We start from the raw sequence: 16,134 nt of genomic DNA, 5'->3' as shown, positions 1-16,134 counted from the left end.
ATAACTCGTCTCTCTCTCTCTCTCTCTCTCTCTCTCTCTCTCTCTCTCTCTCTCTCTCTCTCTCTCATATATATATATATATATATATATATATAGAGAGAGAGAGAGAGAGAGAGAGAGAGAGAGAGAGAGAGAGAGAGAGAGAGAGAGAGAGAGAGAGAGAGTACAAAACCCCATTACTTGTGAAGAAGATTTTTATATTTAGAAATACACAAAGAAATCACTTGATAAGTATCTTTCAGGTTTCAACACGAAAAAAAATCTTCACGGAGACTACGGAAAGCAAGAATATCCCTATAGCTTCTCCCAACAAAGTCACTCCTGTGTCCTCAGAGGGTACTTAACACATTTTGCGCTGAAACGTTTTTTCATCTCTCTTCCAGGTTGTTTGCAGAGTTTTAACATGAGAGACTTTTCCTTCCTCATTCGAATGTCTATACTTATAACTGGATCTCCAGTTCCTTTGTAGAGATTTTCATGTTATTGCTGAAGACATCTGGGTGCGACACCAGATTCTAAGGCTCCGGGAATTATTTTGAACATTCTTCTTCGTTACTGATTTGAATGATGATTTTGAAGAGAGATTTTTGTCTATTAAATTATTCTCTTCATGAAATTCTTACAATATACAATATCACTGCTTCTATAATAATTAAGCCAAATGGGGTTTTATCATTAACATTACTTGAGTTAACAACGTCTACTGTATGAAGAGCAAAGAATTTTCAAGGAAATCCATCTATGGAGTTGAGTATTCAAAAAGTCTTCAGAACAATTTTCTCACCCAAATCTCTGGATCCAAAGAGAGCCTCCATTCGTTGCATAAGTGGAAGACTCTGAAAGTTCATCCTTCAGTCAGATCACCTCTTCCTGCTAAATCTTTTATCTTTCCTTTTTTCCTGTAAAATCTTTTCAAGAATTCCTCCGTTGAAAGGATTATCACAAAGGAATATTCAGTGAAGACACTCGATTCGTTTTCGGAAGAGAAATGTGAATACTACGACAGAATTTCCCTGAAACAGTTCGGGACTCTTCCTGGAGACAGAGGAAGAGTCTCCGTCTTCAAGGAACACAGTATTGTGCAAGTATGTGCGGCTTCAGGTTGGGTATGGAGCAAGAGAGCTCTGCGGGAGTTCAAGTGTCATTTTTCAATAAGAAGGTTGATCGAAGCAAAACATGTTGAATGCCTTTAGTTTGCCTTTGCATGTGAGTGAGATCCTCACACTCTTTTCCACCCTCAGCTCCTCTCTTCCTCTCATCCTCCCAACTCCTCACCTACTCCCTTATTCTCTTCTACCCACCTAACCTCCTCCTTTCCTCTCATCCTCCTTTCCACCTCCTCCCCTATTCTCACCCTCTATTCCAGAAGAGTATGAGGAGGATAACGATGCAAAGAATGTGAGCAACTGGGAAAATTCTTCTTTCTCGTGTTAAGAGGAAGAAGGAAAGCAAAAAAAAGTTGAAGAAAAAGTGAAGAACCTAGAAGACACTTCTACCTTTTCTTCTTATTCTACTCAGGAAGAAGAAGAAGAAGAAGAAGAAGAAGAAGAAGAAGATATGAAAAAAGACGAAAAGGAAGATGTGAAGAACCTGAAACATTCTTTTTCTCTCTCCTAAGAAGAAGAAGATTTGAGGGACCTGGAAGTTTATTTTCTTTTTCTTAAGAAGAAAAAGAAGAAAAGGGGGAATAAAAAAAGGAAGAGACAGAACTGAGGAACCCAGAAAAATTCTTTTTCTTCTTCTTATGATGAAGAAGAAGAAGAAAAGGAAGAAGAAGTGAGAAACTTGGAATATTCTTCTTCTTTCACTTCTAGAAGAAGAAGAAGAAGAAGAAGAAGAAGTGAGAAACCTGGAACATTCTTCGTCTATTTCTTCTTCTTATGAAGAAGAAAAAGATGAAGGAGAAGAAGGCGAAGTGAGAAACCTGGGAAGAAGAAGAAGAAGGAGAAGGAGAAGTGAGAAACCTGGAACATTCTTCTTCTTCTTAAGAAGAAGAAGAAGAATAAGAAGAAGAAGGAGAAGTGAGAAACCTGGAACATTTTTCTTCTTAAGAAGAAGAAGAACTAGAAAAAAAAGAAGTGAGAAACCTGGAACATTCTTCGTCTATTTCTTCTTCTTATGAAGAAGAAAAAGATGAAGGAGAAGGCGAAGTGAGAAACCTGGAAAGGAGAAGAAGAAGAAGAAGAAGGAGTAGAAGAACTGAATAACCTGGAACATTCTTCTTCTTCTTAAGAAGAAGAAGAAGAAGGAAAAGAAGAAGTGAGAAACCTGGAACATTCTTCATCTATTTCTTCTTCTTGTGAAGAAGAAAAAGATGAAGGAGAAGAAGGCGAAGTGAGAAACCTGGGAAGAAGAAGAAGGAGAAGGAGAAGTGAGAAACCTGGAACATTCTTCTTCTTCTTAAGAAGAAGAAGAAGAATAAGAAGAAGAAGGAGAAGTGAGAAACCTGGAACATTCTTCTTCTTAAGAAGAAGAAGAACTAGAAAAAAAGAAGTGAGAAACCTGGAACATTCTTCGTCTATTTCTTCTTCTTATGAATAAGAAAAAGACGAAGGAGAAGGTGAAGTGAGAAACCTGGAAAGGAGAAGAAGAAGAAGAAGAAGGAGTAGAAGAACTGAATAACCTGGAACATCTTCTTCTTCTTCTTAAGAAGAAGAAGAAGGAAAAGAAGAAGTGAGAAACCTGGAACATTCTTCGTCTATTTCTTCTTCTTGTGAAGAAGAAAAAGATGAAGTAGAAGGCGAAGTGAGAAACCTGGAAAGAAGAAGAAGAAGAAGGAGAAGTGAGAAACCTGGAACATTCTTCTTCTTCTTCTTAAGAAGAAGAAGAAGAAGAAAAAGAAGAAGTAAGAAACCTGGAACATTCTTCGTCTATTTCTTCTTCTTGTGAAGAAGAAAAAGATGAAGGAAAAGGCGAAATGAGAAACCTGGAAAGAAGAAGAAGAAGAAGAAGAAGTGAGAAACCTGGAACATTCTTCTTCTTCTTCTTAAGAAGAAGAAGAAGAAGAAGGAGAAGTGAGAAACCTGGAACATTCTTCTTCTTAAGAAGAAGAAAAAGAAGAAAAGAAACCTGGAACAATCTTCGTCTATTTCCTCTTCTTATGAAGAAAAAGACGAAGGAGAAGAAGGCGAAGTGAGAAACCTGGAGAGAAGAAGAAGAAGAAGAAGAAGTGAGAAACCTGGAACATTCTTCTTCTTCTTCTTCTTCTCACGAAGAAGAAGAAGAAGAAAAAGAAGAACTAGAAAAAGAAGAAGTGAGAAACCTGGAACATTCTTCGTCTATTTCTTCTTCTTGTGAAGAAGAAAAAGACGAAGGAGAAGAAGGCGAAGTGAGAAACCTGGAAAGAAGAAGAAGAAGAAGAAGAAGAAGAAGAAACCTGGAACATTCTTCTTCTTCTTCTTAAGAAGAAGAAGAAAAAGAAGAAGTGAGAAACCTGGAACATTCTTCGTCTATTTCTTCTTCTTATGAAGAAGAAAAAGACGAAGGAGAAGAAGGCGAAGTGAGAAACCTGGAAAGAAGAAGAAGAAGAAGAAGAAGAAGAAGAAACCTGGAACATTCTTCTTCTTCTTATGAAGAAGAAGAAGAAGAAGAAGGAGAAGAAGGCGAACTGAGAAACCTGGGACATTATTCTTCTTAAGTAGAAGAAGAAGAAGAAGAAGAAGAAGAACTGAGAAACCTGGAACATTCTTCTTCTTCTTCTTAAGAAGAAGAAGAAGAACTGGAAAAAGAAGAAGTGGGAAACCTGGAACATTCTTCGCCTATTTCTTCTTCTTATGAAGAAGAAAAAGATGAAGGAGAAGAAGGCGAAGTGAGAAACCTGGAAAGAAGAAGAAGAAGGAGAAGTGAGAAACCTGGAACATTCTTCTTCTTCTTCTTAAGAAGAAGAAGAAGAAGCGAGAAACTTGGAACATTCTTCTTCTTCTTAAGAAGATGAAGAAGAAGAAGAAGCGAGAAACCTGGAACATTCTTCTTCTTCTTCTTAAGAAGAAGAAGAAGCGAGAAACCTGGAACATTCTTCGTCTATTTCTTCTTCTTATGAAGAAGAAAAAGACGAAGGAGAGAAGGCGAAATGAGAAACCTGGAAAGAAGAAGAAGAACTGAGAAACTTGGAACATTCTTCTTCTTCTTAAGAAGAAGAAGAAGAACTAGAAAAAGAAGTGAGAAACCTGGAACATTCTTCTTCTTCTTCTTAAGAAGAAGAAGTGAGAAACCTGGAACATTCTTCTTCTTCTTCTTAAGAAGAAGAAGTGAGAAACCTGGAACATTCTTCTTCTTCTTCTTAAGAAGAAGAAGTGAGAAACCTGGAACATTCTTCGTCTATTTCCTCTTTTGTGAAGAAGAAGAAGAAGAAGAAGAATAATAATAATAATAATAAGAAGAAGAAGTGAGAAACCTGGAAAGAAGAAGAAGAAGAAGAAGAAGAGGGAGAAGTGAGAAACCTGGAACATTCTTCATCTTCATTTTCTTCTTATTATTCTTAAGAGGAAGAAGATGAAGAAAAAGAAAAAGAAGAAGAAAAGGAAGAAGAAGAAGAAGTGAGAAACGTGGAACATTCTTCTTCCTTTTCTTCTTCTTCTTCTGAAGAAAAGAAGAAGAAGAAGAAGACAATGATGAAGAAGGAAAAGAATTGAGAAACCTGGAACATTTTTCTTCTTTCTCTTCTGAAGAAGAAGAAGAAGAAGAAGAAGAAGAAGAAGACGATGATGATGATGATGAAGAAGATGAAGAAGAAGAAGAAACCTGGAACTTCTTCTGAATGTTCCAGGTTTCTCACTTCTTAAGAACCCGAAAAAGAAAAAGAAGAAAAATGTTCCAGGTTTCTCACTTCTTCTTCTTCTTAAGAACAACAAAAAGAAAAAGAAGAAGAATGTTCCAGGTTTCTCACTTCTTCTTATGAATAAGAAGAAGAAAGAGAAGAATGTTCCAGGTTTGTCACTTATTCTTCTTCTTAAGAATAAGAAAAAAGAAGAATGTTCCGGGTGTCTCACTTCTCCTTCTTTTTCTCTTCATAAGAAGAAGAAAAAGAAGAAGAATGTTCCAGGTTTCTCATTTCTTCTTCTTCTTCATAAGAAGAAAAAGAAAATGAAGAAAATTGCAGGTTTCTCACTTCTTTTTTTCTTCATAAGAAGAAGAAAAATAAGAAGAATGCTCCAGAGTTCTCATCTCTTCTGCTCAAGAGGAAAACGAAAATGAAGAATGATGCAGGTTTCTCACTTCTTCTTGCGGTTGTGTTAGGGTGTTCAGATAGAAATTTGGTTAAGGGGCCTCTCTAATACCAGTCGACCAGACGATGCTATATCTGCCTTAAGCAACTGTAATGGATTCTCTTTTTCAGCGTTAAGAAAATTGGCGTAGATCCATGCTATTCAGCATGTCACTACAGTTATAGAAGAGACCGTTTTCAAATTTAGGAAAACTAAAAATTTAGGTTGGGCCTACAATATCTGAAGATCAACTGCCAGACTTAGTATTAATTGGCTATTACTATAATAATAATAATAATAATAATAATAATAATAATAATAAACTTAGTTTGAATGATGCTCCAAAAATACTAATCCGTTTAGCTACGAAGAAGGAAAGACGATTAGGTCTAATATTAAATCAAGATGAATGTAGTGAAAAGTTTTCTTTCCTTTTTTTTTCCTATTGACATACTGATATTAATTGTTCTATTCCTTTTCTCTTCGCATAGTATGGATAAATGAAAATAAAATCCTTAAAAAGTTCTTGAAAGCTGATATGATCTTTTTTTTTTTTTTTTGACGCAGTCAGAATAAATTTCAAGTATTGCAAAGCTTAGGTATTTTTATTCATTGCATGGTCCTATGAATATCTTCAGTATCTGCTGAGAAACTGATTATGGCTAGACCCAGACTGAGGGCCAATCCTGTAAACATTTTACTTATTTGCAACACATAGAATTGACTTCTTTTATGCATTATGTAAAGCTTGCAAACAATTTTTCATTTCTTGACATAGATATACCTATGAAGACAGAAAAGAATGGGCTGCGAACTATGCTCTTCTGCCAAGGAAAGATGAAAAATAAGGGAGAAAAAAAACGTAGCCTGCACGGCTGCATTAGTTAAATCAGCAGCTGTCACCCAAGGTCAGACATAATTCTAAAGAGACAATTTAAAATACTGACATCAGATAACAGCTACTACATAATTTTCTTTTTTAATGAGGCGCATTTGCACCGACTCGCAGCGGTGCCCCTTTAGCTCGGAAAAGTTTCCTCCTATCTGATTGGTTAGAATTATCTTGTCCAACCAATCAGCGATCAGGAAACTTTTCCGAGCTAAAAGGGCACACCAGCGAGTCGGTGCAAATCTGCCTCACTAAAAAGAATTGACTATAGTCCATAAGCCCCCAAACAATGACAAGGAGCAAGCCACAGGGAGGTTCTCGACAAAAAACTTTACAAATTGGCATAAAATTTTGAAAATAATTTGTATGCATTTACAGTATGTCATTTCAAAAGAAGGCAAAATCAATTTTATGGTAAAAAGACACATTTGTTCATACATGCATATATACTGTGTTTATTTGCTTGTTTGTCTGTTTTTTTTTTTCTTCCATCCTAAGCTAATCTTGGTCTCCCACCTTGGGTATTCTCCAAGAGGCTAACCCCTTGTTTCCTATAGTGTAGGTAATAATAATAATAATAATAATAACAATAATAATAATAATAATTATCAAATGACAGACTAGCATATGAGGCATTATGTTTTGAATCACTGGTATTTCAGTAAGGATGGGGTTACAAGGGATCTAAGTCAGGTTAGGTGGGGTTATTATTATTATTATTATTATTATTATTATTATTATTATTATTATTATTATTACTACTACTTGCTAAGCTACAACCCTAGTTGGAAAAGCAGGATGCTTATTATAAGCGCAGCAGCTCCAACAGGGAAAATGGCCCAGTGAGGAAAGGAAACAATGAAAAAAATATTTTAAGAACAGCAACATTAAAAAAAATATTTCCTATACAAACTATAAAAAACCTTAACAAAACAAGAGGAAGAGAAATAAGAATATTGTGCCCGAGTGTATCCTGAAGCAAGAGAACTCTAACCCAAGAGAGTGGAAGACCACGGGAAAGAGGCTATGACACTAACCAAGACTAGAGAACAATGGTTTGATTTTGGAGTGTCCTTCTCTGTGAAAAGCTGCTTGCCATAGCTCAAGAGTCTCTTCTACTCTTACCAAGAGGAAAGTGGCCACTGAACAATTGCAGTGCAGTAACCCCTTGGGTGAAAAAGAATTGTTTGGTAATCTCAGTGTTGTCAGATGTATGAAGAGAGAGGAGAATGTGGGAAGAATATGCCAGACTATTCGGTGTATGTGTAGGCAAAGGGAAAATTAACCATAACCAGAGAGAAGGATCCAATGTAGTACTGTCTAGCCAGTCAAAGGACCCCACAACTCTTTAGCAGTAGTATCTCAACGGGTGGCTAGTGCCCTGGCCCACCAACTACAAACTACGACCTACCCCACTGATTTCATCATAACTAAAACACAATTCGGCTGAGGCATGGTAACCATGATTGAAATTTCAGTTTCATGTGTGATTGGATAGAAACAAACCTGGAACCATAGTCTGTATCAATATTTTAGTTTTCAAGGCCTGGCTGTGTTTGGGGGTCCGGTGTTGCTATTTCCTTTAAGGAATATTGAAGGTGGGGATGATAAATAAACAAGGTACATTACTAAGTACTGTTTCTAGCTAATGGACACCTAGGTCAGGGTGAGAACAGGGCCTAGAATGGTTGCTATTGGTTTAGTTAGAATCTTTCTTACTAGTTAGGTTGGGAAGCATTCATGTTTTCAGGCATTTCTTTCACAGTATACATTGGACTTTAACCTCAATTATTGACCGACTTTATCATTTATACCCATTTGGTAATGTGCAAGTCAAACATTTAAGGCAAGTGGAATCAACATGGCAGTATTACAGATAAAACTATTAAAATACTATATTTCATATTCGTACTTTATTAACTTATCTAAGTAATCTTGGTTTCCCTAATCTATTAATAATAAAAATACCATACTAACCATTGCATAAGTGAAACCGTTACCTTCAAATTGTTTTCCATGGAATATTTACCTTTGGGAAGCAGATAACGCCTTCTAGGTCCGGTATTTTTCCATGAACTAGGCTATCGAATATTATTCACCTTTGTCACTTTTAATATTTCTCAAACGGTAAGGTAAAGACACAGACATAAAACAGCTTACGAACAATTAAAATAAACAATGTAGACCTTTACATTCGAGTACACAGGTGAAACTAAGAATTAAGCAGAGTTACCAGATGGGATAGTCCAAAAATCCCCAAAACTCATGATAAAAAATCCCCAAAACAACCCGAAAAAAATTGATAAAAATCCCCATTTCCACAAATATATTTTCTTCTGATCATGTATGCTTTACTAACATAGAAATTATTTACTATACTTCATATAAGTGTAAGAAAACTAATATCAACAATATAAACGTTTGCTCATCTATGTTTATTCTTCATAGAAATTTGAACAGAATATCCACATCAGACACCAAAAATTCCTATATCTAGGAATAGATTCCCATATCTGGCAACACTGGAGTGGCACCATGTTTTCATGTCCACATTTTTATACTAAAGTGCTAAGTCTCGGTAAAATAATAAACTAATTTATTCCACTAAGCTCATCATAGGAAAATACAGATTTTGTATGTTATAACAAGACTGCGTTTGTTTGATAACAGCTATTCTGTAGAAATAGGATATATAAGGGAATTCTCTATATTTTGTTATTGCTAAAATTATTGGAACGGTGTAACCGTGTGTGTATTATGTAACACAACACTAGTTAGTCTCTCTGTCATCAGTGTCAAATGTCACCTTTTAACTTTGTCAATTGAGTACGATTTTCCTTGAATATTGTTTCGATTGGTGTTCCAGTGATCTGATGAATTTGTCTGCAAGGTAAATATAGCTTACATTATATGTTTATTATACTGTTCAAGCATGTTTTGTTATGTGTATTACCCCTTGTAAACAATTGGCCTCCGGAAAGGGCAGTAAACAAGAATTCAGAGTAATTCCAAAAAAACTTGGAATTGCATAGTGCATACATATTGGTTCATCTGTAGGACAAAGTCCTCAAACATGCCCTTCCACTCCTGTCTTTATGACCTCTATGCCAGTTTATAACAGCAAATTTTCTTAGCCCGTCAATCTATCGTCTTCTCTTTCTACCCTTGCTTCGTTTGCAATCTTTGTAGACTCATTCTGTTATTCTTCTGGAAGTTCTTGGCCATCTATTGCCTATTATTCTCATTATATGTTCAGCCCACATCTAACTTCTTTCACTTACATGTTAGACTATCCTTTATTTCTGCTTGCTCGTATCCATGATTTTTTATTTTTATTTATTTTTTTTTTTTGGGTTATTCCCATCATTATTCTTTTCTTTTCAAAGATATTTTAGTTGTAACTAGCTTGTTCTAAAGCTCTAGTAATTTACTTATGTTAAGGGCCGGGTAAATTTATAGAACAGGGGACAACATTTTTAAGAGGAAAAGAACTTTTATCTATAGTAAATTATGTGCCTACAACTAATTTAACATTTATTTCCACTGCAAATAAGCTGTTCGGTTTTGTTATAGTTACGGACGGGAAAAACTTTCCTACAAATAAAAAAAAACAGCAGTTTCACACAGAAAAATAACTTTTCCTTGAAAATGACACTTTTCACCATAAATAAAAACTTGGTGATATATATATATATATATATATATATATATATATATATATATATATATATATATATATATATATATATATATATATATATATACATATATGTATATGCATTTACAATATATGCATAAACATATACAAGTATCAGTATCCGTCGATAGTGGGGGACCCCTTTTCTTTTCCATACATTGTTTTCTTGAGCGTATAATAAATACATGGAAAACTGCACAAATGATATATATCCTATACTACTGGTATAGTTTTCATTTGCTTGTTGACATTCTACGAAGCGGTTGTATTCGCTCCCATTCATTCGTAGGTACATGTGCGATAACCAGTTTTAGAACTTCTGCATATAAGCCCTGGTATACTACGAGACTTGACGCTCCTAATACTGTTTGTATGTATTTGTTACTAATATATCCACGTGCATATTTCTCATTTTTACAAGTTTATAGTCGTTTCCTCCGTTATTACAACATTTTAATGTATTCCCATAAGATATTTATTCTTTCTTTCACTTTATCTTACTTATTGTTCATCTTTTCTTTTTTTTCCTGTTATTGTTGTATTCATTCAGTTTTCACATAAAAACTTACTCTGAACAAATTTACCCTTTAAGTTTACTTTACAGACACCTTACTCACCGTTACACTGATGTTTTCATTAACCAATCACGTACCTGTACGTATGGAAGCTTATACAGGGAGGTTATATTCCCCTCTTCCTATGTTATCACTTCAAGTGCATTACTTCATTCCTTTACAAATCCTTATTATGTGTGTCACCAATTATTGTTAACAAGTTTCTAAAAGCGCATTATGTCATACCACAAAAATTACAGGGCCAAAAGTGCCGTTTTTGGTTATCTTACAGGGAAGAGAAGCTTTTTCGATGGCCCGATCATAAAGCGGAAAGTTATTAATTTCTTTTTATTGAATTTTTGGGTCTGTTATTTTTAGATTGACAAAAATCTGTCGAATAATTACCAAGAAATAAGAACCAATTGGGGTGGGCGTGTACAGCTCAGTATATACTTGCCAGTACATAGGAGGTTGATGTTTTTCTTTTTTCACGAGTAAACTGAGCGCACGGTGAAGCAAGAGCCGTTAGATTTTCTAAAAAAAAAAAAGGAATATACCTGGAATTATCTTAGAAATAATAATCAATCGTTAATGTTAGTGTGCGTAGCCCAACATAACCGTTTGCCAGTACATGTGGAGCTTGATGTTTTTTTTTTTCCGCAAGCGAAGCAAACGCACGACTGAGCAAAAACCATTAGATTTAGTGCAAAGCATTTTGAACAGAAAATATATGTTTTCCTATAGTAAATAATGTGATTTCACCGAATTTGATTTCATTTCAATTATACCACTTTGAGTGAGTGTATAGTTTGGAACAAAGTAGTTGAACTGGTTGGTCTGTTTGTTTGACGTTAAAATGAGGATCAAGTTCGGTACAGGAGAACATATATTTTCTGTTCAAAATTTTGTCCCGTTCATAACTATAATTTTACCAGCCGTTCTACTGTTATGGACCCTACCCCTTCCTGACGGACATAGGTGGGAACCTGTGACTTTGGGTGTGCTAAAACAGGATAAACCGTGATTATTTCACATTTTGATATTTGTAAAAGGCCACAGAACCTAGCAAACCCACGTAACCTAATCTAGTACTGTAGTTCCCTATCTGGATCCCCCTTCCGAGGCCACAAACTAAGAGTAAATCATAAATATTTCCTTACATTTTAATATAGTAAATCACATATAAATCCTTCCATTATTATAAAGTAAATCACAAATAGATCTTTACCCGAATCACACTTGGGACACTTAATCTTTGAGGGATAACAAAATGAGCTTTTAAAGAATTATTCACTAGACCAGGAGTACCATGATAATCACCATGAAACTTGGCTATAGCATCGAAAAGAGCAGCCATTACACTTTGATACGAGCTCCATAGCCACACTTGACATGTAACACAGCTACAAAGAAACTGAAGACATATGTTAAGAAACTGGGGTGTGTCACAGAACTGCCTATGTCACACTCCAGCATTCATACATGCCCAAATATGGTAAACTGTGTCATATGCACAGGAAGTATAAACTCATAATGGAGCAACAAGTAGGAGGGTTCATGCGCAGGAAGTTTAAACCTGTAATCGCGCAAGAAACTACGCGCAAACGGGAGAAGAAACATCTGACTTTTAAAATGTAAACAAGAGAGTGAAATAAAATTTCAGGGAAGAGGATCCCTATCTTTTGTACCAGTTTTCGTTGATTCATTATGCGTCCCAGAGAATAGTGTATAGAGAAGAAAAGGTTAGTTTTACTATTTATCAATTCGTCAGTAAATTTTCCCCACCCAAAACCCCCGGTTCCCACTGGGTGACTCCCATTCCCGTAGTATATATTAGGGTATATCTTATTAATTACTGTACAGTATTAATTTGCAATGGAAATGAAGGTCATTTTTCAAGAAAACGGGAGTTTTTATACTGTACATATACCCCATTTTTTATTAGTTTTTCCCGTGTAGTTCTATAATAATATCAAGGACTGTTTTTTCTGGCTCTATCACACATGGAAACTGTGGCCCACAGGATCGATAAGATGTTTGTTGTATACAGTACTGTAGTCTTAGGTATTCAGTGTATCACACTGCTTATTCCACATTTATTATCAAAACACTTTGAAAACAAGAAAGTCTTCAGTTTTTCCTTGAAAGTCTTAATATCATCAGTCTTTTGTATGTCTGTTTGGAACTTGTTGTATAGTCTTTGAGGTGCATTTGTTCCGACGCAAATACAAACCCTTCACTATTTATAGGGGTACATGTATTACTTTTCGGCAACTCTGAACACAGGCCAAGACAATTTTAGTGAGGGATAACTACCCCCATTTGCTAGTCGGCGGGGGGTAGACCGGCTACCCCGCTCACTCACACTCATCGGGTGAGTGACCACTTTTGCTTTTGGCACGGTAGAGTGTAGACGTGCCGTCTCATTCTCCCGTAACTTAAAAACTTGCCTTGACTATTGATTCGCTTTTTCTTTTTCTTTTTAACAGGTGTGTGTGTTTGCTGTTCCCAGTATGTGGACATATCCTGGTCTCGAGGGCCGCACCTGCGGTACCTTCATGTCATCCGTTGAGACGGACTCTCGCCTCCTGTGCGCGGCTTGCTGGGGCCATTGGTGTTCACGGGATGACACCTGTGTTGAGTGTCGGGAGTGGCCTGCCTCCCAGTGGGAGAGGTTCGGGGTTAGGAAGAAGTCTAAGCGCCATTCTTCGCCTTCGGGGTCTTCCCCGAAATGGAAGAATTCGCGAGCTTCTGCTTCTTCTACTCCCAAATCTCTTTCCAAATCTGCTCCTCCGGCAGGGGCCTTCCGGGGTACGGTCGAGCAGCAGCGCAAGTCAACCCTGTGGGATAGGCGAAAGTGTTGACTCCCCTAGGGAGTCGGCTCCTTCCCTTTCCCCAGGGAGTGCCTGCTCTTTCTTGAATCTTGTATCCTTTTGGACATCGCTGGGAGGCAATGGTCCCTCTTTGAAGGAAGCTTTCTTTGAGCTCCTTCAGAGGGGAGCGGAGAGAAGGCGGTCATCTCCTTCCTCCGCGGAGGTTGATCCTCCTTGTGTGGGCACAGGCGCTGCAGCCCGTTAGTCAGGCTTTGAGTCTGTTTCCAACTTCGAGGAATTTGCTGATCTACCAGGGGTGGTGGCAGAGCTTTCTCCGAGGCAGGTATCCCCTTCAGGGGAATGAGTCTCTTGTTCCCGAGAGAAGACCTCCGCAGGGCATTGTTGATCCCCATATGCTTATGGTTCTCCTCCAGGGGCAGAGCGAAAGTTTTGACTTAAGCGATGTTCTCCTTCGGGAGAACAAACCTCCCCTGCGGAGGAGGTATCTCTTGAGCTGGATCAGTCTCCCCCCCCTGGCGTAGTCTGCTTTGCGTTCTTCTCCGGAGGATCGTAGGGTGGAAGGGTTTGTGACCCTTCTCCATCCTGGACGTTCCCCTCCTCGTGCTGTGAGCAGACGTCTTTTTGAACCTGCTGGTTCTCCTCACATTGACCCTTGGGGGTCTTGTGCCAGTCACCCTTTGGGCTGGCATGATTGTGAGCCTTCGGGCTCTCGTCATGTTGATCCTGCTGGTTCTCATGACCCTGGGAGTCCTCCGGGCCTCTGTCGCGTTGAACTTTAGGGTTCTTGCGACTTGGAACTTTCGAATTCCAGTTACGCTAAGCCTCCGGGCTCTCGTAACGATGGTTACGCTGGGCTTTCAGGCTCTCGTGCCATCAGTCACGCTGACCCTTCTGGGTCTTGTGACAGGGAAACCTCGGTTTCCTGTTACGCTGACCCTTTGGGGTCTCGTAACCTTGGTTACGCTGACCCTTTGGGGTCTCGTAACCCTGGTTACGCTGACCCTTTGGGGTCTCGTAACCCTGGTTACGCTGATCCTTTGGGGTCTCGTAACCCTGGTTACGCTGACCCTTTGGGGTCTCGTAACCCTGGTTACGCTGACCTTTGGACTCATGTGCTTTTCAACACGCTGACCCTTCTGGGTCTTGTGACAAGGAAACCTCGGTTTGCTGTTGCCCTGAACCTTCGGGGTCTCGCAACCCAGGTTACGCTGAGCTCTTGTGCTTTTTGTCACGCTGACCCTTCCGGGTCTCGTGACAGGTTACGCTGAGCCCTCAGGCTCTCTTGCCTCTCGTCACGCTGATCCTTCAGGGTCTCGTGGCAGGGAAACTATGGTTTCCCATTACGTTGACCCTTCGGGGTCTTGTAACATCGATGTCGCTGTGCCTGTGAACTTCTGTGCCGAATGCTACGCTAAACCCTCGGGTTCTCGTAGCAGGGAGTTCGCTCCTCGTTGCGTGAATCCTAGGGGTTCACTCGATCACGCTAAACCTGTAGGTTCTCCTGACCCTTGTCATTGAGAGTTTTACTCTTATGACAGAGTCTTCGGACTTGTGTCGCACAGTGTTCGAGCTCATGTGACCAGCACTACGCTGAACCCCCGGGTTCTCACAACCTTCATCCTGTTATCCATCCAACCGGAGTTATTGATGAAGTTCCTCATGATCCTCACCGCATGTATTCATAGGGTTCGCGTGACCGGGGTTTATGATCCACGGTTGCTTCCTCTCCTGGCTTTCCACCACTTGACCCAGCTAAGTTTCGTGCTGTGTCACGCGACAGAAACAGCGTCGCGCGACGCTTTCAGAGCACTGGCGCTTGACATTCTTATGTCTCGTTCGAGAGAGGGTTCTCGTGGTTTACCATCCTCGCAAAACCAACCTCGCCTCGCCCCAGTGGGTACCTCGTCCTCGGACGAAGTACCAACTTTTTTGGCTGCAGAAGGTCACCCCCTCCAGGGGTAACCGTCCTGCACGGAGTGACGCCCATCTGTCTCTCCAGTCTTAAAGGCTTCCATTGCCTCAGAGACGTCAGTTGCCCACGCGACAATGCCTAGACCTTATCCCTAAGGGTAGGCCAGTGGGGATCTTGCCTGCGGGGAAGCATCCTACAGGCAAACCCAAGGATCCATGTTTTCGTAAGGACCTCCCCATCAGTTCTTCTGGAGCCCACGACCCCCCATGGCTTCGAGCATTATTCAATGTAATGCATGTGGCCATGACGGGGGTCATTCCAGGCTCCCAGTCCTTAGGAGGCACTCCAAGGATTCCTTTGTTCGTCCCTGGGGCTTCCCTTCCTGCCGATCTTAGGAGGAGTTTGGAGGATTCTTCTCCTGCGAGTCTTTCTGGTAGGGAGAAACCCCTTGCAAGAGGCCTCAGGAAGAGAGTGTACAAGAACTCCAAGGTAGCCCCTTGCAGTTCAAGATGTCATAGGCTAGACCTAAGGGGAAGAGGAAGAGGATCCGTCCTTTGCCTCCAAAGGAGACCGGGTAACTAGCTGGAGGGACTCCTTTTGTCCCTCCCCAGTCGAGATAGTGCCTAAGGAGGTACTGTACGACCTGCGACTGGGCGTGATGTGCTCCCTCCGGCGGCAGATTTTCATCCCGCCTGTAGACCAGCAGAGCATTTTAGGCCCTCGCTGACGGAGGAACGCCCTCCTCGGATCAGGGAGCCGAAGGATTTATTTACCATCCCTAAATCCTTGGCCAGGCTTCCCTCTTCGCTGCCTCCTAGGCAGCCGGAAGCGAGCACTTTCTCAGCAGTTTCCTTGTCTCCGGTCTATCCCAATGACAAGTACGACCCGCTCTGGGCTCCTATGGGTGAGGGTTCAGAAGTGGAAGGGCAAAGCAATCCCGAGGACAACGCTTTGCCAGCTGCCGCTAGCCCTAAGCTAACAGAGAGGAAGGAGTCTGAGCATGCCTTCTGGCAGGTCTTACCCTGCATCTGATCCAATCCATCA

General features: G+C 39.6%; 1 protein-coding gene across 1 annotated transcript in view; it reads right to left on the bottom strand.

Annotated features, from left to right (window-relative positions):
* LOC137655869 (WD repeat-containing protein 76-like) overlaps nt 1-8,239 on the bottom strand; it is a 476,385-nt gene extending 468,146 nt beyond the window's left edge. Inside the window, exon 1 of the mRNA XM_068390064.1 lies at nt 8,123-8,239. The gene's annotated coding sequence lies outside the window, so the exon portion shown is untranslated. The remainder of the gene's footprint in view (nt 1-8,122) is intronic.
* Nucleotides 8,240-16,134: the final 7,895 nt, after the last annotated feature.

Source organism: Palaemon carinicauda, chromosome 16, assembly GCF_036898095.1.
Source record: "Palaemon carinicauda isolate YSFRI2023 chromosome 16, ASM3689809v2, whole genome shotgun sequence".
NCBI lineage: Eukaryota > Metazoa > Arthropoda > Malacostraca > Decapoda > Palaemonidae > Palaemon > Palaemon carinicauda.
The sequence above is the reverse complement of the archived record's forward strand: the minus strand, read 5'-3'. Positions and strand labels throughout refer to the sequence as shown.